General features: G+C 47.8%; 1 protein-coding gene across 28 annotated transcripts in view; it reads right to left on the bottom strand.

Annotated features, from left to right (window-relative positions):
* pHCl (pH-sensitive chloride channel) overlaps nucleotides 1-21,909 on the bottom strand; it is a 121,455-nt gene that overhangs the window by 45,380 nt on the left and 54,166 nt on the right. For 26 of the 28 annotated variants that reach the window (XR_004226479.1, XM_031921731.1, XM_031921722.1 and 23 more), the window contains one exon: nucleotides 8,479-8,691. The gene's annotated coding sequence lies outside the window, so the exon portion shown is untranslated. Of the gene's footprint in view, nucleotides 1-8,478; nucleotides 8,692-12,450; nucleotides 12,473-21,909 lie in introns of those variants that run through there. The other 2 variants (XM_031921738.1, XM_031921728.1) reach the window with 2 other exon arrangements.

Raw genomic sequence — 21,909 nt, 5'->3', positions numbered from 1 at the left:
CGAGCGGCGAGAGAGGACTACTGATCGAAGAGGCCGATTGTTACCGCGGCGAGTAATTGTTGCCGTTGTGTGTTATCGCTGTCGAGAGAGAGAGAGAGAGAGAGGGAGAGAGAGAGAGAGAGAGAGGAAATTGCTTTGTACTCGAGACGCGATCAGGCCGATTTCGTCTAATTAGGCCTGCTCGTGTACGTTTTGTACGATAAAAAGCTCGTAAACGTTGGTAAAGAATGCGGGTGTACACGAATACCGGGAGAGAGAGAGAGACACTTGTTCGCGCGGAATTTTGCGAGGAGGTTTAAATCAAAAACTTGACGCCTGACGTTCACGAGCGCGCGTATACTCTCGAGAGAGCGTTATTAGCTGTAAAATTACGGTTCAACGGCCTTGACAACTGCCGCTTTCTCTCTCTCTCTCTCTCTCTCTCTCTCTCTCTCTCTCTCTCTCTCTCGACACGCGACATCGTTATGAGCGCGTATTCGCGTCACTTCTGCTGATGTTTATATTTTCCGCGGCGCGCGGTTGCGTACAACGCGGAACGTGCTCTCTTCACCGCGGAGCTATGAGACAGCGATGAAAAATTTGATGGACCGGTCGTTTCGTACAGTTTTCGCCTACAATATTGCGTCGCTGATGAAAAAATTGAATACTCCCTTTAAGCTCGTGCGGCGTACATCCGCAGCGCGTATCGCGTAAATTCCAGCAGCAGGCGATACTGCTGAAAAAGCTCGTCGCGCAGCGAAACAAAACTCGACGCGCCGGAAGAGATAAAAAGACTCGATCCGTTGAATTTTCATCCGACGGCGCCATACGCAGCAGCTCGTCGCAGTCTTGCCAATGCATTCGCAATGCGGCCTACATTTGCTCCTGCAGCAGCAGCAGCACTCAATCGAATTAACGAATGAAAGCGCTTTCAGTTCTGTACTACTCGCCGTGTAGTTTTTTATTCCCTGTGCGCGGCAGTACAGCGAGAGCGTCGGCCTTAATCTTCGCGCGCTCCCGGGGATAAATTCAATGGAGCTTTTATGAAAACAATAGAGAGGCTGAGACACGGGGTTCAAGCTCTGCGCACACCAGGGCGTTTGCATCCGAAAGTTTCGACGACCGTTGCATTCTTGCGCGCGACCTCGTGCGCGGCGAGACTGGGATTGATTGCTTTTGAGGTTGAACAAACAGGCTGCGCGTGTGTGTGTGACCTCAAAAAGGAGATGCTTTCGTGACGCCGAAATTCGAAAAGTTTCCTCGCGCGCGAGAGAGAAAAGCGTTTTTCGTTATTACGTCGAAGTTCTTTTCCTCGAGCCGCGCGTTTTATCGGAAAAGTTTCTAATTTTTACTGCACCCTTGCACGGAATCGGCTAATACGAGAGCGGAATTTCGTCGATCGCTTGGAGCTACTGTTCCATAGAAGGGGAGAAGGAATCGATATCAATTTTAAAACGTGTTTACCGCGGGGATCGCGTTACGCCTACGTATAAAAGCTCCAACCCCCTACCCGGAAACGTACGCACACACGTGCGGCTACGAATTATTTTCGACGTCGCTTCGTTAATGGCTGTCGCACTTCAATCATCCGTCATTCGAAACATTTTCACCCGACACTCCAACAGCGTCGAAATCCATCAATGCAGTGTACGAGCGAGAATTTCAGAACGCGATGAAAAAAGCTGTAGCGCGCGAGGAATGGCTCTAATCAGTCGGGACAAAAAGCCGACTAAACGCTGGCTTGCGAGGGGAAAAAAGCTCGATGGAAATTCTCGATACAGAAGCTTATCCGCAAAGTTTCGCACGCAAATTTTCGCCTTTCTTTGCCGCAGTCTACTCGTATTACGATCACGAGATTCTTGCAAAGATAGGCAGCACGAAAGCAGTGCGCTTATAAAGAATTGACACACAAGCGGATTAAGACCGCGTCGGCCTTTTCAAGTCGCTTGTTTCGCCGCGAGAAACTTCGCTTCGACGGATATTCCGGGATGCGGTCTCTCTCTTTTTTTTTATGGGAGTAGACGCGCAGCAGCCGGAATCGAGGTTAATACGGTTATAATTGTACTGAATACGAGCGCGTAAAAAGCTGCCGGATAGATCTCTTCGACCTTGAGCGCGTGAGTCGTTATAACAAAGCTGTTAAAGGAGCGCTTAACCCTGCGCGGGAATGTAAAACCTCGTTAAATGCTCTTCGCCGTGTAATATATCGTAACAGCCGTATACATCGAGGCACGATTGCTTATAACGGAAACCAAACCGATCGCGGTAGCATAGACTCTCCTGACGAGTAGTAAAGGTACCGGTATGGCGCGGCGACCTCTACTGTTCCCCCCACCACCGCCATGCACTCTCACACTCTTTCGCATAAGTAGATGAGGCCAGTGACGGTCAGCCGCCCCCACTCTTTTTTGCACAGCCGGTGGCGGTGGGGATAGGACTGCACACGGAGAATGGAATAAGGCAGCTGCACACAGCTGATATGCTCGTATGGGTATACCCCCACTCCTCGGCAGCCGGCGATCAATACGCGGGCGTTGCGGCACGAAACGCGCGCCGCGGCTCACGTGACTTACCCCCACCCATCCCGAAAGAGAGAGAGAGTACCGCTCCTGTAGGTATGTGTGCGCAAACCTCCGATGGTGCGTATGTGTGTCATGTCTATATTGGAGAGGTACGTCTGGTATTTACATTTTGGGTTACTTTTCGGTTATACCGACCGATCCACTCGTCGCTATTTCGAAAACGCGTGGGACACGCGTATAACTCAATTAGCGCAAAGTTGCGCCGTATTGGGAACCGCGCGCTGTGACGTCAAACCAACTGGTATAAGTAGTTAGGTATGATACTACCATAAACGCAACGCGCGTCATTTTGTCGGCTCTTCGTGTGCCAACTCTCTCAGCTTCTATTCCGGCGCGTTATTGGACCAGATCGTTTTCCAGCGGGCCAAAGTTTGTTGCTCGAAGTATTCGCGTCCGCGCGATCAGCGTATATACACGGTTTGTACTGCACGGATGCGGGCGCAAGCCAACTTCGTAACGCGCCCGCATTTCTCGATTCTTTGCGGCTTCGATTTTTCTTTTCAATTACTCTCCCGGCGGCAGTAAGTAGTGGGCCGCATTGTACCATCGCGCGAAAGTAATTAGAACGAAGCAAACAATGCAAGCCGTCGAATATAAAATATTTAGCGGCGGAAAATCGACTACGACGACTCTATACGTCACACGTATAGGACAGATCGATACCGGTCTAATGAAACTCTTCGCGCGAGTACTCGTGTGTGAGAAAATAAAAAGCACAAGCCACTCGCGTACATACGTGTAGGTGTACACACACTTGGGCATACGTAGACGCGGCGGCCGTGTCAATTGCGCCGTGCGGCGCGCGCGTGAATGAATTCCGCGTTAGGCGAGAACTTTCTTCTTGAATATTTCAGAGGATCGATGCCGGAGCTACGTGTGTACGTGTGTACGGAGAAAAAGCGGAATGACCTTCCAAACTTTGTTGACACGAATTGGAGTAACTGAACTGTGCCGTTACCACGCGTTATGTATTTACTACACTCGCGGGCGCGGCTGCTTGATTTATCGCCGCTTTGTTTATCGGTTTTTCGCGCCGCGCTCTATCGATTGATCCCTCACTATAAGCCAGCGAAAGGTTATTTTTAATTTCGAGAGCTCGCTCTTGGAACAACAAAAATAAGAAAAGCGCTGCACTCGTTCCAAATTCCAAAAGCACGGCTGCACGATGCTGACGCGGCGTCGCGACGTCGCTCGGCTCTGGAATATTAATGAGCAGCGTTACTGCTCCCGCTACTTTGGACGTAGCCCCCCGCATGACTCTGTACGTGTGTGTGTGTGCGTTACATGCTGCTCTTTTTTCCGAGGGGTGTGTCCGTGTTTTTGATGGACTGCCGACGAATTGGGGGCTGGATTCGGATTCCTCTTTGATCGTTTCCTGTTATAGCTTCAGATATTTCGGGCGCGTCTGACCGCAGATAGATCCTACTACTGATTGTGTCGAATGGAATGAATCATACGTAGCGGATGGTAATGAGCCGTCCTCCAATTATAATTAATCAGCTATGCAAATGAGTCTCTGTAGGTGTTCGCCTGCATCTCTGCACTCTTTCAAAGCTCCTAGCTACATAATACACGCTGCAGCGCGCGACAGAGCGATAATTAATCTATGTCAACGCGCGGACGCGTTCGTCACTCGCACCGAGTGGCTCATCGTTAAGGCGTGAAAAACACATTCGTTTAATCGAATTAACTCGTGCCCGCGGGCACTTGTACCGGCATATAACATGTGTGTGACTCGGAAACAGAGCTGGGCCGCGATCATTAATTGGAATATAAAGAGTTCCGTCGAGTGATCTATTGAGAGACCATAGACAATGCGGGCTGCGGGAAATCCGAGAGCGACAAAGCGTCTGCGGGCAGCTCATTAAATTTTAATAATTTATACGCGCCGCTAATGCGAAGCCGAGTTGATGCCAGTCATGAATTATACACACCGTCTGATTCCAGGCCGCCTGCCTCGAGGCTCTCGGTCTGACTACAGCCGAACTTACATCACTGACTCGGTTAGTCTCTGCATAATCAGGAGTGACTGCTCTCTCTCTCTCTCTCTCTCTCTCTCTCTCTCTCTCTCTCTCTCTCTCTCTCTCTCTCTCTATCGTAATACAGTCTTCAAGTTTGCCACGTCGCTTATGTAAGCTTCTGGATTCTTCGCGATGAATTTGCATCAGGCGAATTCTCGCGCCTGATGCGAACGTCGAGCTCGACGGTGTTTATTATTAATAAAAAGCCGGAGAGAAAAAAGGTCTCCAATGCACGCCTGGCGCCTCTCTCTCTCTCTCTCTCTCGCTCTCTCTCTCTCTCTCTCTCTCTCTCTCTGCTTTCAGTCGAAACGAAATATCGAATAGCGCTTTTGTGCTGAAAATCTCTCATCGATCGGCGAGCGTGCGCGATTCAATCCGGTTAAAACCGTAAATATACCTTTTTCAATCAACGAACAAAGAACAAAAAAAAATCGTCCGCTGTAGCGATCGTTACGCATTGAGTCATCACTACATTCAACCCTCGTAAGAAAGAACACACAGTGGCACATACTGCACCCCCATCGAAAAAATCTGGGTCACCGGGCAGCACTATTCCCCCTTTCCTTTTGTGTACGAAAGAGCATCGCTTTTTATGCGTGCGCGCGTGATTCATCGGCGCGCGACCGATCGATCCGATCTAGGAGGGTCTTAATTAATTCAGACGCGTGGCTCACGGTGATTTGTGGCCGTTTAGCGTTATTACGTGAATTTTTCGTTCCGAGCGATCGAAACACGGGTCGTTGTTGGCGAGAGCGGAGGCGGGCAATTAGCGAGATAGACTCTCTCTGCGGCGTGTGGGGCCTGTCCCGATCAATCGAAGCCGAAGCGGACTGAAAAGTTGCGCGAATCGAGAGTAGAGAGAGAGAGAGAGAGAGAGGCCTAACTACATTATTTCGTTGATAAGAAAAGAAGCAGCGGCGGCAGCAACTTTCCAGACTGTTTTATTGATTCGACAGCGCGCCGCCGGCGAGAGAGAGAAAAGTGCTTCTTGCTTTATTTGATGAAAGGAGCGAGTGTGCGAGCTATAAACGTGTGTGTGTCTACATGTGGGAAATTCGCCTAATTAACTTGGCAATTGCGAGAAAAAACGAGATCAGTTCTATTAATCGGGAACGTTAAGAGAACACAGCGCGATGTGGATCGACGTCATCGCGGGCTGCGATTACGTATCAGAAATTCAACTTTGTACACACGCTACTTTTCATTTATACATGACGTAAAAAGCGCCTTGACACGGTTTTTGCGAAATCGGTCAATTTCAGCCTGCTGCGATATTCTCTATGCGATTTTCACTGTATATACAACGCATACACGGTAGCTAGCTCGTATAATTCGATTGCGTTTTTTCGCTCAGTGAATCGAAGCTTTTGCGCGTATATTTTCCTCTCTTTTTTTCAAAGCTCCACCTCTGTACCCGGTCAAACGTGGAATTTCCATGTACGCGCGTTGATCAAGGGCTTAATTAACTCGTTTTACACATCACATACACAGCTCTCTCTTTTACTCTCTCCGCAGCGTTAATTACCACATCGGACGAAAGATTTTCCACGTCGAATCGCGTTGCATACGAGGTATAGTTATTGACTTCATCAATTTTCCAGCGCGTCGGCGCATAATATAGAAAAAGCATCAGCAGACGACGGAGTCTCGATCACACGACATTGACGTACGATCGCCGTCGTCGTCGGAGATAAAGCAGCAGCAAACGCGACTCTCGAGAACTTGACCTATTGAGTGCCTGCACTGCACATGTATACATTCACTGCATTAGAGCGAGGCAGTAGGAGACTTTTGCGCGGCGGGGGTAAACTTATCGCACGCCAAGTAGTCCTACTCCGAATAACTGGGTGAAAGGATTACACGGCACGCGATATGCCCGGGGTTAGGGACAAGGCTCTCTCACTCTATATGTATAGATCGCTGCACCGAACGATTTTCGCGCATTGAATGTATACCTACGCGAGCGAGATGTATATTCCACTTTCACGCTTCCGTGAATCCCACACCTCGCATGCCTAATACATAGCCTCTTGACTCTCTGAGTAGAAGAGTTAATAGAAAAAAATGCACATGCGCAAGCATCCGTGAAAACGTCTATGTCGGAGTAGAGCGCGAAAAATGCAGCTGCGGTGCGGAGCAGGAAATCGACTTGATTTTCGCGCTGTCGCGCGAGGACAAAGGCTCCGTCGCCGTGGCTTTTGTGTTTTCTCTCTGCGATCTGCGTTTTTGTCGTCGCTCTCGGAGCTTTATAATCGAATCGCCGGCAGAGGAACCGATTGCCTCTCCACGACGAGTCGTACGTGTTATAAATTCCTGAGATTCACGCTAATCTATAAATTCGAGAGCGACGAGAGCGTCGTGTATAAAAAAATCCCATCTTCATAAACTTCTTCGCTCCTCTCGATGCCTCGAGTGTGTATATAGAGCTGAAAACGGGAAGAAGTAGAGAAGTGGAATCGAAATAATTCAGCTCGGCTGCATCGATTCCCCTGGCGGAGACGGAAAAACGTGCCGGTACGTTATCGAAGGAACTTGGATCGCGACCAAATGTGCCTACTGTTTCAAGCCAACTTGTGCATTTTCGTACGGAATTATAATGACGCGATCGAGAGAGAAAAATCTCAAACGAACGAGCTACTCCCTCGTTTACGCCTCGTTTCGCACAGAACAGCCGGCACGAGAGTGTATGCGCTCGAATGGAAAAAAAGTTCACACAAAGAGGCTGAGCCGCTGTGTGTAAAAACGCCGGCGAGTGACAAGGTCGTTTCCCTGCCTCCGGCCGCGAAAAATAATAGCGACTGCCGCACGAACGTCTAGTGCCAGTAGGCTATCGATTCTCGTTCGCGCGAAACGTCCCGCTGCTTGATCCTACGTCGAGATTCATACGTGGATTCGATGACGACGGAGATGACGGAGTCAATAATTAATTAGGCAAAGAGGGGACACAAGTGTCTCGAATGGAAGAATAGCCGACGAGTGTTGATAGAGAGAGAGAGAGAGAGAGAGAGAGAGAGAGAGAGAGAGAGAGAGAGAGAGAGAGAGAGAGAGAGGACAAAGGAGCCCTGGAGAGCTATAAGAGCTTAAGAGCGCGCGCAAGGAAACGGTTTAATTATAATTAGGAAAAAATATTTCCATCAAGCTGCCTTCCGGGTGATTAACTTTTTTTCGGCAAAACAGTACTTATACGGGCTAATATTACATCTGGGCGCATCGAGCTCAATCCAAACAAGCAAACTCTATTGTGCTGCGCATACAGTCACGAGTACGTATAACTACTTCGCAAGTAGTTTTCATATTAGATAAGAGAGGGGGAGAGTCTGCTGCAGCGCCGAATTCCTCACGAATAAATGCAAATCCCGATCCAGCGCCGTGAGACTATTATTAAGAGCCGTCGTCGTCGTAAACAAGTCCCTCATTCGCGTTTTAATTAATTCAAGCGCTGCTGCTGCAGAGCTGCCGTCGATTTAATTACCGCGGCTTCTTTCCCGGGAATTCCTTTCGACAGTAGAGGGAGGGAGAGGGAAAATTCAATGAGCCATATGCGAGTAATTAAAGGAGAGATTCTATAAACTTATTTTTCCATCGTCGCCCAATACGTGTGCTCCAGATTTTGTTTAGCTCTCTCGTCCGATGGTAACAACTTAATGCCGCTCACAGAGAGAAAGAGAGAGAGAGAGAGAGAGCTTATATAGGTCGTTGAAAAATCAATGCCTCGCGAGATATTTTCGGTACACGCGCTGCTGGCTGCCCCTAAAGACCGCCCTATGAATATGGACAGCGAGCCGAGGAGAGAATCGCGTATGCAAACGAAATCGCTGTGTCGATACACCGGAGAATAATAAAAAAGAGAAGGTAAAGTCACACACAATCAATCACGAGAGCTGTTGTTCGCATACCTTAATGTGAGAGGTGTGGCTGGTCGCAGTGGACGAGGCGGTGGCAGGTTGGCGCTAGTCGTCGTATGCTGCTGCTGCGAGTTCCTTCAACTCTCGCCCCCGCTCATCGCGACCTATGCTTCCTCTGCTTCCCTGTACTCCGATCCTATCGAACAGTGCGCTCCTCTTCTTCTCTTTCTTCTCCTTCGTCCCTCAGGTTCTCATTGCGCTAGCCTGGAACAGGCAAAAAGAGAGAGAGAGACGATCATGTCACCGGCTCAGAGCGGAGATCTCAACAAGGGGTGAGGAGAGGAGTCATATCGATTTCGACGGCCGCGACGCGAAACTGAAGCATCAGCTTCGCGTTATAAATCTCCCGCTCCTCGATATGCGACGATCGTTTTGTTTAATCGGCTGTGTTTTTCTTTTTCTTTACAGCCCCACGCGCGTGGCGGTCTCCTTAACGACGCTGCGGCACAAAAGCAACGCGAGCTCGTAAATATCTCTCGGCAAGGAAAATTACTGCAACTTGAAAGGAGTCGACCTTGTGTCAGGTATAATATACTGCGGCGTGTGTGCGTTGTGGTCCCAAACAAAGAGTCCCCCTGCGGAGAGAATTATCCTCGATAAAACAGCGTTTGCAACCACTGAATTGGTGATGAGAGAGAGAGAGAGAGAGAGACGGATTATTCCCGTCACGTAGTCGATTGGCTTTTAGGATATACCGAGTCTCCGCGCGACTCCGCGTTATAGGGCTGCGAATAATTATTACGAAGACAAATAGGCGGGAGTTATTTATAGCGGCGCCGCAGCGCGTTTCGACGTGTGAATGCATGACGTGCACAGGATTAATAAAAAGCCTTCGTTCTTATACGCTATTTTATTTTGTTTTATTTTCTCATAAGGACGGTATAAGAGCTGAATATCAAGGATTTTCTTTTAGCTTAACGGAGCTACACGCAACTTTGTTGTTGTTGTTGTTGTTCATCACTTAACCCTCGAGATGCTCCTGTTATTCAAAAACTATACGCGGAGGAGGGAGTTTACTTTACGCTTTGCGGAAAGTTGAGCTGTATATTTAAAAACTTCAGCGCGCTCTCTTTTTCTTATCTCTTCCACTCTCCGGTCTCTATATGCACCTGCGTGAGTTACTCGGCGAAAACCAACAACAACGGAGCAGCTCAGCATCGATTTCGAGAGGCAAAAGAGAGTATTTGGATTCTCGTAGTATAATGGGATTAAAATTTAAAATTTTTTCCCTCCTTCCCTTCACTCGTGTGAGCTACTTATAACGCTTATAAAGGGGGTAGCGAAAAAAAGCGTTTAATCGTAAAAAATCGCATCGCATGCTCGAAGGTCGAAGAGGCTGCGGCGAGCTATATCGATTATCATAAAATGACCCGCAAGGCCCGTTTAATAACGTCTCGTTACGCGCAGATTTGACGCCCTTATTATACAGTTTAAGTTATATGCCAGAATCGGTTCGCTATTCTTCTCGCGGTAAAAAGCAGACGGTGACAATAGTCCATCTCGTCGCGCACGCGAGGAAGCTCTTACACCCTCGAGTCGTGTCGCGTAATAATCTTATCGGCTAGCGAACATTGCGTAGTGTATAAGTCGTATACACAGGATTACACGTGTCTCATATTCCGAGATCCCCACATCGAAATCGGCGATACACGACCTCTTATACAGACGGCGGCGATGACACCGCCGAGAGAGTAGGTAGTCTACGTCGTCTACACACGACATAAGAGCACATACGTTTATACGTGTATATATAACACATAATATAGAGACGCGCAGTAGTATAGCATACGTATCCGCAGCCTTGGCCCCGTAGCCCCGTTCCTGCATGCGCACATACACGCGAGAGAGAGAGAGAGAGAGAGAGAGAGAGAAAGAGAGAGAGAGAGAGAAAGAGAGAGAGAGAGAGAAGCGATATGTCGATACGCGCGCGCCCATATGTATAGGTGTGTGTTTGCACGTGTATTATATACCTAGAGCCCTTATCATTATAAAAAGCCGTCGACGTGCTTCACCGAGTCCCTCGAATTTATATAGATATATACAAAGGGATATCGGGTGCGATAGGTTGATTACACGTATAAGCATATAATACACTACAGGAGGTTGGCTTGTTATACGCCCTTTCTTGCGCTACGCGATGTGACTTGAAGTTTCGTGTGCGTCGAGACAATGCATTGTACTGCCCCGCGATCGTTACTGTAATCACAAAAAGTAGACGCTTTGTTTAATGGGATGTATACCATAGAAAAGGGCAGAGGAGGGTTCAAGGCACACAGAGAGCATCTCGAGGCGCCGCAGGCTGAGTAATCGCTAACGAGATCGTCAGCGTAAACCGTACTTACGCTTTTCTTCGTTTTCTCTACACACGCAGATAGCGGTAAGTAGATACAAGGTGGATAATTCGGAATCGAAACGCGTGTGACATACACACTACGACGCCCCGGGCGCCAATATGATTTCAATGCAATCTTCCGTGGACGGCTTATATCGAAGGAATAGATACGGCAAACCAATTTCCGATAATAACACGAGCTCGATTCAAACGTCGAACTATATATGTAGCAAAATTACAAGCTCCAGAAGTTTCATTACCTAGATACTCACTGCGCGACAAAGAAGCCGGATCTCGAGCTTCCAAACACTGATGCGGGGGTGAGTATAATGCTCTCAAGCTATAGGGAGAGAGGAAAAAGCAGCCTCACGAGCGCCCAAAGCCGAGGACTTTAATCCCCCCCTCTCTCTCTCTCTCTTCTCTCCGCACGCCATGGATCATCATTGTCGCAGCGCGGCTAATTGGATAATAGCGAAAAGCTATTCGCCGACGCGAGTCCACGCTGGAATCGATCTTTCATCCTACTGCTATACACGTGCGATGCATAAAGGTATATATATACATACATACACTATATATAAGCGGCGCTGATACAGCGGAGGATTAGATATCATATTGCTCGGGATTAGATAGCTATTACCAGAGCGATTAAAGGTTCCCTGATGGAATGCTATCTCTGCATGTAAGGCGTATAAAACACATACACTACTGTAGCGTGCGAAGTTGGAGAACGAAAACGGCCGCGAATTCCCGATGTTAATCGTCGTCCCGAGAATCTCATTTTCGGGAATTGATTTTTTCCCACCGCGGTGCTTCGTTCCGTGCTTTTTTCAAGTTCAGGATTGGAGATCCGAGATGTATAAACTCTTCGGTTAATGGGCTTCGCTCGCGTGATTGCACGTAATCCGACGGATTTTTCCATCCCTATCAGGTGTTAACCGACTACGACGCCTCGTATAAATAGTATACACAGCAGCTGACGACTTCCAAGTTCATCGCGATTCCCAGCCAATATTTCCATTAGCCGCAGCTCGCGTAGCGCAATTTAAGCTCGGCGCCCGCGCATTTCGGATAATAAACTTCGTTAGCGCGCAACACGTACTTCCGCAGCCTAATTGAATCCACAGACACACGAAGTCACACCTGTGCGCAGCACGTATATCTCTATACCTTGTGTACTATAATGGAGAGCCGAAGGATGATGTCGGTGAGAAATTAATAAAGAATTTCCTGCCACTTGCTATTTTTGTGCATCGCTCTGCATATGCACACGAATACGGCTCGTTAGCTGGCGGTTCTATTTTCAGGCTGACGGTAGCTTTATATACTGAGCGTTGTAGCAGTCCGAGGAAGCGTCGCAACACGCGATACGCCATCCTCTCTACTAGCTCCCGTGTAAATATTCAAAAGATCGGCGGCGGCGCGAAATTATGCAAAGGCGCGAAAGAAATTTCGTCGAGGAATCGACTCTTTCGCTCTCGCTCTCTCGACCTGCATGGGCTTATAAATAGAACGTAATCAAGTTGAAGAGGCGAAGAGGCTTGCGTTGATTTTTTTTTCTTCTTTTTAACTTGTAAGGGAGACTTTGCTGTTGTAGGATAACTGAAGAATTTTTAACTTGGTATACACACCTTTCGATACGATCGATCCACAGCGAGCAAAGGGCGTTATATGAAGGAAAAGTGTCAATTTTCCGGCTTATAATCCCATAAAGCTGATACTGCAAACGCTTCATTTTCACTTTGATACACGAGCTGCCTAAGCGGATCCTATCCGCTCCTCCTCGTCGCAATGTACACAAAATAAAGGCTGCTCTGCAGTGGCGGAAAATCACATTCAAGCTACTGCACCTGTATTATAATACACTCGATAATCCACGGCCTTTCGTGTCATTAATCGCGATATCTGCACCCTTTTATTTGCTCGTATAATTAAAAAAAAAGTTAACGCGAACAAATGCAGGCAAACATTTGTTTAGGAGCTCTCTCTCTCTCTCTCTCTCTCTCTCTCTCTCTCTCTCTCTCTCTCTCTCTCTCTCTCTCTGACGCGACACGTCGGGGCTCTGTTTCTCTGGGTGAAGGCTGCAGTAAAAGCCGCGTGATTACGGCGGCTCGACGGAAGAAAGGCCGAATCGATCGGGTCGACACACGCGGGGAGAGAGAGAGCTGTGAAAAATAAATACGCGACTGCGGCCGGCTTTTTCACTTTCGGAAAGTGCAGCGTACGTCGGACTGTTGAATACCAAGCGTATGTGTAATGGTATACACGTGTGAGCTGCGTCTTGGTGAAAAATGTTATTGTATCCGATGCGGACGTATGAAAGAGTCAGGAAGAGAGAGGGTGGCCCTGATTTCAGCGGAGGAATCAGCCTTGAAACGAGTGACACACGATGCGTGTACATGTGTGTGCGTGTGTGTCGCGTGATTGGATTGAATTACACGCCGGCGGGCTGAACAGCTTAGTATGCCTTATTGGATTTGCGCTTGTAATATACCGCTAAGAAATCGCGTGCATTATTGCGTGCGGCTCTATACTTTCGGCGAACCTGTGCTTTTCCCCGAAACCGATATAGCTGATGTGACGCGAATTTAACCGTATAGCGCATGTACTGAAAGTTTATACGTAATTACGTAACTTAGTCCAGTATAAAACGTGATCAACAGCTCGTGTTTGACACGGATGAATCGGCGTTTGACGGGTTTAATAATCGATGGGGGAGAGAGAGGAAAAACATTTTTAGGTCTCGATAATGACCAACTCGGCCGTAAGATAATCGCTCGGTAATAGAGATAACCTTATGTCTTTCTCTCTATCTCTCTTTCTCTTCCGTCAAAGGGTACGTCTCCTGAGCACCCGAGTATACACACGCGCATACAGCCCACGAGTCAAAGAGAATTAAGCGCAACGATATTCGCGGAGGTTTAATTGCAGTGTGTCGAGCTCTTCTATATTTGAATCGTCGGCGTCTATAAAGCGCCGCACGGATAGCATTTGGCTTGTATTTTTAAACGGATAGAAGACTGTATACTAATGCGTCGCTGATGTGTATTCTTTTTCATCGATGCAATGTATAAATAAGTATATATACGAGACACACACGAGGAACTGAGAGAGTGGCTGAACCGGAAAAAGTATTTCGTATACACACACACGAGCTTTTGATAACTGAATTTCAGAAGAGCATCCGCTCGAAAGACAGCTGAAGTTGACGTAATATGTATTTTTCCCAGAGCTATACCCTGGCACATTATACAAGCCGTTCGCGTCTGTGTATACGTATGCATAGGAGCAACACAGCAGCGAATCGGGAACACGTGTGCGCGAGTGAAAAATCAATCTCGACTACGTTAGCATAGAGCTAATCGCGCCCCTGCGAAGCTTCTTTTTATTATTTTTCCATCAGACGTGTACTGTCACCTACACACAAACTGTGGATACACCCGTCGCTTTTAATACGATATCTTCGTTGAATTATACGTTGAGCAGCTAAAATTGATCGTCGATTCGACGCGAGAATTCGAAAACAAGATATACAGCCCTCACAAGTTCGGTAGGCGAGAACTATGCTAATCAGCCGCTGCCGAGGATTTCCCTGTAAATGAAGTCTCGCCGCGTGGGAGAATCCGACGGCCTCTTGGCGGTCGGAAAGAGGGTGAGAGAGTTAAAAAGAAGCCGAATTAATGCGGCTTCTCACCCCCGGCAGATAATCGAGTTTTATTAGTTTCGCTTGTCCGACTAGGAGAAAAAAGAAGAGAAGAGAAGCTTTCGAGTGGAATTTCCCTTTGGGCTATCGGAGAGCGAACGCGATGATGCACCTATACGTGTGTTATAGATTGATTGGTTCGTGTCAATCAAGTCACGGTCGATCGCTCTTCTCGGCGAGCTTTTCTTTCTGCCGCCTCGAATTCACAAAATCGGCAAAACAGCAGTCCACTCGTATTTCCCGTGATTCGCGAAGAAACTATATTCGCGAGAAAAACACAATTTGCCATTATTGCCCGGTGCAACGGAAAAGTTTGCAGCCCTGCAACGACTTTCTCGGATGCGCGCGCGCTCGATTACCACTTTCCGGACGCGGGAAAAAGTAATCTGCGGAATCGAGTTTTCAAATTTTCAAACCTTTCCCGCCACACAACTTTAACGATTCGCCTATTTTTACACAGAGTTTTGACTCACGCGCGAATAAACTGGAGGAAAAAGCGAGCGTTGATCATTTTGAAACTCGTGTGCGCAGTCGTCGAGTGTGCTCTGCAATTTTCGCTAAATCCAGAGAGAGAGCTTTGAAGCATCCGTTGTTCCAGGCCGTCGCTGGGAAATCACGTTTCGCAATCAAGAGTCCCTTGCGAGAGTCGAAAGGTAAGATTAAGTGAGCTTTTTCTCTCCGGGCAATTTGCCTGCTGCTATTCCTTTTCGAAAGAGAAAAAGACACGAAAACTACTGATCACTTTGAAGCACAAGTCCTACTGCGAGAGGGCAAAATTCACACAGGAGTGGCATGCACGCGACGTACACGCGCGGTCGTATAGGAGAGCTGCGATGCAGAGAGACTATATATACTAGCCAGGACGAGAATAGCTCGCCGGCGCCGGTCGATATATAAAACGCGCTGCGGAACACACACGGCATCGTAGTAGTCCTGTTGCTCCGCGATATCGGTCTGTATACACCGCGTGAAATATTTCAATAAACGAAGCGCACTGAACTGCCGTGTTATCCAATATTCTATACGAAATCTCTTGTGTCTTTTTTTAGGGAAAAAAAAAACAAGAAGGAAGCAACTGTACACTGTGTACTAAAGCAGCAGCGCTGCGCGTACAAAAGATCCTCCATAGCAGAGAGAGAGAGAGTCTCCTTTCCCGGCAAATTAAAGCGGCTCCTTCAGCTCTCTCAGGGCGTAATTCACCTAGAGCCTCGGGGCTCCACTTTCACCTGTAATGGCGCTGCTGTATACACGCTAGCTCTTCTCCATTGTTGCGTGTCGCGTCCTTAAGGGAGTCAGTCCTCTGTGCGCTGATTTATTTTTCCGACGGGCGAAATCCAGGCTAATACGCGAGCGACGCACCCGATCGCCCCCGGTGTGTATCGAGAGAAAGAGAACAGAGGAGAAAGAGACATCGGTGATAGTACGAGGGGAGAAGGAAAGTAGGCGAAAAGGCTCAACGATCGTCTGGAGGGTCCTCCCGGCGAAACGACGTCCTCCTGAATACGTGAGTGAGGACGCTGACCCTCTCGACGCCAGCATCGCCCAATTACCCGCCGAGGTGTTTATAGCGGAGAGAACTGCTGCTGCTGCGCGACTCTCGACCTAACGCGCAAATTGCGCGCGACTACGCCCTTCTTTCCTCTCTTTATATCTGCTCCTGTATACATTGTTCTGTGCTTCGTTGGTTTTTTTTTTTCATTTTTCAAGTGAATCTCGCTGTGCACACGGTGACGGCTTGATCCGAGCGCATATTACATAGTACGTCGGACGCGTTGTAATGCAGGGCCGACTCTCATTATACATCATCGGTATCCCCCCCGCGACACAAATCACGCGTTCTCCCCCGTAACTCATCGTTTGCTGCATTACGCGATGCGCTGAATACCAAACGCACACTTTCGCGCTCACCGGCCAACGATGTAATGCCTCTGACGACGAAATATAGCGCAGGACTGAAAGCTCGACGTCGACTTTCCTATTACTATACGTAATATTTTTGAGGTTCGATGCTAATGACCTTCTCCGACGTTTATATACATATATACTATACACGACCGTGACAGCGTGTCCTCTCGTGCCAGTCCGCGGTTTTATCTACAGTGTCTTAGTTACGACTCCACAGACTTTCCTGGAAAGAACGCGCTACTATCCTCCTTTTTCCAAACACACACGTACACACACACATGTGGAGGGGGGAGGGCTCATCGACAGCGAAAGTCGAGCTTACTGCTCCACTAAACTATCGACTGCGTCGTGTTCTATGCCGTCTCTCTTTCTCTTGTATAGACGCGAGTCGCGGCACTGTGTGGGTTATACGTAATCGCGTTATAGTAGAGCTTAGACTGTGGCGTAAAGGAATTAACATCGATATGCCAGAGCGGTGTTGGGCTTAGAAGGAATCATAACGCGCGAACGACCGCGAAACCCTGACTTTTCTGTGCGTTGCACTCGTTTCTTCTTCTATACATGCATGTGTCATAATTCCTAGACACGTTTTGCGTATTTTTTCTCGCGATATATTTATAAATACAGCAGAAATAAATTAACCGCGCATTAATAGGTAATGGCTTTACTTCGAATAGTGTATTTAAGTATTTAAAATCGCTCCCGTCGGATTTATATCGGGCGGGCGAATCGATATGGAAACGCTATTTTCGCGTTTACGGGAATACACCGTCACCTGCTCGATAACTCAAACGCTAATTGATGAGGGCGAGTGTATATACGTAGAAACGACCGCGATATAAAAACGCTCGCGCGATATTGCACACAGCTCGAGGCAGTTTCTTTACATCCCTTTTGAGTACGAAAACCGGAAAGGCGCCGGCGTCGGCCACTTTGTATGTAAAGTGTACACACCTGACGCGACGAAATGCTTTCTCGGATTCTCTTTTTGTCCCGTTCCGGCAGCCAAAAGCTCGTGTATTGGGAGGAGTTGCTCGCACCAAGTGGATGATAAATTTTGCGAAAATATTCCGCAGAAGAGATGCATCAAACAGAAATGGACGAAACTCGTCGCGTCCTCGTTAGTCACGTTCCTCCCAAGAGCGGCGCATTCCCTCGTCGAAAAAAAAGCTCATAAACGCCATCCATTATGATCGCGAGACAAAGTATCGTGTCATGCCGAGAAATACATCCCCCTCGTCGCTCTACGGCCACAGTCTTTTTCCGGAAAATACGTGTGTATACGCACGGGATAAAAGCCTCGACTATTACATTTCTCCAGCGCGGGTGTACACGCGTCTCGGAGGGACGGAAAAGCCTCGCGAGGATCGCGTGTGCAGCAGCAGCAGCTTCTATTTTCGTCAACGCCAATATCGATCCTTGTGTTTTGCTCTTCGCTTTTGTACACGTCTCGCTCGATTTCTTGGGAGGAATTAGCGGGAAAGTCTGTGTGAAGGTTCGTATTTTATTTTCTGGATACGAAAGTGAATTCGATGATTAGATTTGAAGTAAGAGGTTTGTTACGGCTAAGCTTTATCTAGTGCGTTCAACGCGTATGTGGATAATACAAAGTTGACGCTGGGGAGGTTGAATAATTTAGGCGAATCAACGAGGAGGCTAGATTGCCGCATCAATTATTCGCTCCGGCGGTTATCCCTTCGTTTTGCTATACGAGATCGTATTTTTATCGTACGAAACATTTTTCTTACTTTATCTCGTCACAGCGTTGGCATATATTTATCATATCGACTGAATCACCCATAGGCTTTAAGAGCTAGGATGGAGAAACACGAAAAAATTCATCTCGAAAGCTCATACGCTTCTGCCTCTGTTCCGAGCAGTGGAAATTTTCCCTGGCCATCAACGAATTAACGACAACGACGCGGCGATGTAAGAGAAGACGAAAAAAGGGGGTCAACGATTTCCCAAATTGAAATATTTAGGCATCCATTAGCGGCGCGTTCTCGGCTCTCTAATCGCATAAATATATCATCATTATGAAGCTCGTAATGTCCAAGAATGAATCCAAAAGTACAAACACACGCAGACGACACATAGTCGTATAAGCGCGCGGGCGACGGCTGCATTATTAATTCCCGAGAGCTATTTTTACCCTCGACTGACAGCAGCACACACGAGCCTCCATTTCGAGGTGAATCACCCTCGTATAGCGATATACGCGTTGATATATTATATCGTCTCGAAAAAGCTGCGGAGAAAAACGACTGATTAATCGGAGGGAAAGAGCTGTTTCGTCGATATAATTTGATTACAGAGTCGCTTATACTCCTTTCATTAACGCGACTGATAATTAATTTCGTCTCTACGTTATTTTACACACTGCGATCGCTCGGAAATTAACATTTAGAAAACTCTCTCGGCGAAATTAAAAGCCGAAACCTCAAAGCCCGGAAACCGGGTCATATTCCGCCATGATCGCTACTGACGTCAGAGCGGCAGCAGCAGCAGCAGCAACAGGAAAAGGACGACTCTGCGTAGCAGCGACAGCAGGTCAAACGAGGTCGCAACGAATTTCTCAAATTCCTTTCTTCCCCTGCGACTGTCTTCCCTCATTCTCGCGGGCTTTGAAGCTTCGGCGTATAGCTAATCGCAAGCTGCTCTGCATGTGCATGTGTGTGTGCACGAGGCTAGTGTGTACTCGGCGCGCATGAAAGAAAACTGCGCGCGTCGGATTGTTCGTCGGAATTATATCGTGAATCAGTGTGTGTACAGGCATTATATCGCAGTAGCCTTTCTTCGTTGTGCAGTGCACATATTATCCGTTAACTCCGCGAAGGCGTCCGGGTGTCTATATACGCATAGCGTATAATTCATCGGAAGCCACTACTGTGTTGTTTCCCCAAAGTCCTTCTCTCGCGGAACTTTCGGTTATTGTACCGCGACGCCGCGGCTCGACGCAGTTATAATTGTGCGAGGAGTTTCGGAATTGGAATAACGCAAGAAAGAAGAGATAGAGGTCGATAGACAGCGACGTCGAGGTGTCTCGAACAAAAGGATTAAGCTTCGAATGAGACAAGTTGTTAATTATCCCCGAAAGCTTTCTTCGGAGAAAAAACGTGATTAACGTGTAAAAGAATCTGGAAAAAAGGATAGAGCTGAATGACTATTTCAGCGTCGACGATTAGCGCAGCCCCCGAGGCGCTGCTGCGAAAGGGGAAATCAGCAGCGGCCGGACCGAATATCTCTCCCTCTCTCTTTGTGTACCAGGTATAGAGAGACAGCGCAAACTCTGCTAATGACTCGATGGCAGTGTGCCAGAACGACGAATCGCCAGGGATGAAGAGCCGATGGCTTGTAACCTTGCTGACACTCGTTTTTGGACAATGTTCGCCGGAATTTAACAAGCCCTCTGCCGCTTCTTCTTACGCGCTCGTTCTTCCGTATGAAATCGTTTAATGCGCGGTATTCCTCTGAGTTATATGGTATAATGTATATGGTACCGTACTGGACTTATGAATTCTTTATTCGGAGAAAGTCTCGAAGAGTTTCTGTTCCGTTGCGGAGGAAGAAGAATAAGAAGCGGATACTTTGATGTTCGGATTTTTCCGAGCGATGCAGAGGAGAATATTTAAAAGCTCGTCGAAGTATATTCCGATGCTTTTTCTGCTGTACAAAGCTGGTTTTTAGAATTTTCCGATGCACATACATGGTCAATTAAAATTTCGACAAATCGTCGGGGCATATACATCGCGGGCGGAAGAAAAACGGGTTGATCGAATGCGAAAACGTCCGTCATTTTTCGTCGAACGTGACATCGCGCAGTATAGTTGCACACGCGTGTATATAGTCGAGCGGAGAAAAAAGTAAGGCTCTTGGAATATTCACTCGTCGCGCACTTTTCTCAAGGGGCTAGGCTACGCGCCACTCGCCTCGCTTATTCACGAAGCCGGAAATTCTCGAGCGCTTCGGGATTAGATAATTATATATCGAGGAGAGTAGGCGTTTTTTCTCCCATAAAAAGTGCTCTGAGTGTGTCTTAAAAAGCCTTTTATTGTCGTAGCGAGCGAACGACTCTGTATAAAGCTCGCCGTGAATTCTCCTCTTCGAGAGAAGGGAGAGAGAGAAATGCGACTTTGCACGTACGTCGAGGTTTTTCGCTTCGAATAACGAAGAGTGACGCGCGCAAGGAAATGGAAAAGTTGTACGGGTTTCCCGGAAAGCGTCAAGCTCTAAATGCTCGACTTTCTCTCTCAAAAAGAAGAAACAGCTATATGGCAATCAAGATTAACCCCGTCACACAGCTTCTCTTGTATTTACGAAGAAGGAAGCGAGATAAATCATTCGAGACGTACACACGCGGGGACATTTATCGCTGCAGCGTCGGATGTAAAAGTCCACATGCACAGAACTCTGTACACAGCGCGAAAACTGTTACGGAGATACGCGACGGGTGATGCATTGCGCTGGAGATTTCCCCCGTTTTTTTTCTCGTCAAGTGGTACCTGGAATATTTTTCGGCTCAACAGCGGTACAAAACCACCGATCGATATCCGGTCTACATAACTGGCTTCGCTCAATTAATCGCGGCCGGCAATTTTCCGCGACTATGTTAATTGACGCGCGGCTGTCGTCGCGTGTTATAATCGTCGATTGCGAGGTAACGAAATAAAAGCTTTGCGGTCTCATGAAATTGGCCGGAACGTCGTTACGTCCTGTAGTCCTTTGGTTAACGGATCGACTCCGGCGTCCAGCCCTCTGGGGTACCGGCAGCTTCGCTGCCACACTGCAGTAGTGGAACAGCTCGTAAACGTGTCCCCGCGTAAACAAGCGGCCATATGCGCCGGTGCGCGCGATGTTTGCCGCATAATTGCATCGGTATAGTGGCCGATATTTTCTTTTCTTTGATATACACGCAGTACTAGAGATTCGAAATTTTGAACGTAGGTATAGGAGGTACACCTACTCGCAATCAGACGGTTTCGAACGCGAGAACTTTTCTTCGGCGAACTTTCAACCGCGGAGGGAAAACTCGAGGGAACGATTTTTCACTATACGTATTACTTGCATGAGAATTGATTCGGCGGCCCGAACTTTCCGTCGCCTCGGACGCGACTCGAATTACAAATTTTTCGTTTTGCTTCTATATAATACCACATTAACAATATTCGCAAACCAAGCGCTGCACCATCAACGTTCATTCCACGTTCTATTTCTTCGATAATTTAATATCCAACCTCGAAAATCCGCGACGGAGTATCGGAGCTCATCGATCACACGGCGCACAAAAGCCGGGCACTCAGAGATCTTCCTCGCGAATTTACGAGCGGAGAGAGAGACAGAGATCGATCAATCTCCGCAGCGCCGACGCGACAACGACGCAGTCCGAGACAAGCTGGAGCCGTCAAATTTATGCTCGCGTAATCGCCATAAATGTGGACGAGCGGCTTCCGCCGCGTATACGCCACTCCGACGTCGAGATATC

This window comes from Nasonia vitripennis, chromosome 1 (genome assembly GCF_009193385.2).
Source record: "Nasonia vitripennis strain AsymCx chromosome 1, Nvit_psr_1.1, whole genome shotgun sequence".
In the NCBI taxonomy this organism is placed as follows: domain Eukaryota; kingdom Metazoa; phylum Arthropoda; class Insecta; order Hymenoptera; family Pteromalidae; genus Nasonia; species Nasonia vitripennis.
This window is presented reverse-complemented; position numbering and strand designations above follow the sequence as displayed.